Raw genomic sequence first — 828 nt, 5'->3', positions numbered from 1 at the left:
TTCTGAACTTGGGAGCAAACAGCACTCCTCTGTTTGAGAACTACAAAACATTGCATTTAACTGGACCATTAAGGCAACATGACACAGACACCTGAACCCCTAAATGCCAATCAGATCACCCAATATAATCAAATTTACTCTAAACATTAGCCTTTAATTCATGATGCATCACACAATAGCCATTAGGAGTAATTATTTAACAGTGACAGAGAATGAGCTTTGGCTCTGAGAGTCCTGGCCAGTACCTTGGAACAGTTTGTCAGTCTTCAGTCTATCTCTCTGTCTGCTTCTCTCTTATAATAATAATAATAATAATAATAATAATAATAGATTCCATTTATAATGCACTTATAAGTCAAAGCATTACAAACCAACAATTAAAAAATACAAAAAAAGTCCATGAAGACTGAACTAAAAAGATAGGGTTTAAGTAGCTTTTTAAAAATAATCCCAAGTAGGTGTGTTTTTAATAGGGTCGGGTCTAGCATTCCACAATTGAGGTGCACTACAAGAAATATATATCTTGCTTAAGGATTTAAGATTTCAGAGAGGCTGCTCTAGAGTGAAAGCACTAACAGAGTGCAAAGAGTGAGAAGGAGTATAAAGCTTCACCAGGTCACAGAGGTAAATTGCAGCTAAACCATGAACAGCTTTATATGCTCAAATAAAAATGTTAAAATCAGTACCATCATGTACAGGAAGCCAGTGTGGCTCATCAAGTCATGGAGTGACATGAACACGAGATGTAGTGCGAGTGGGAACTCTGGCAGCACAGTGTTGTACATACTGAAACCTCTGGAGAGATTTAGACGGTAGACCAGCAAAAAA

The sequence above is a fragment of the Electrophorus electricus genome, chromosome 15 (assembly GCF_041902795.1).
Source record: "Electrophorus electricus isolate QZ-2024a chromosome 15, ASM4190279v1, whole genome shotgun sequence".
Taxonomy (NCBI): domain Eukaryota; kingdom Metazoa; phylum Chordata; class Actinopteri; order Gymnotiformes; family Gymnotidae; genus Electrophorus; species Electrophorus electricus.
Note: the sequence above shows the minus strand (reverse complement) of the source record.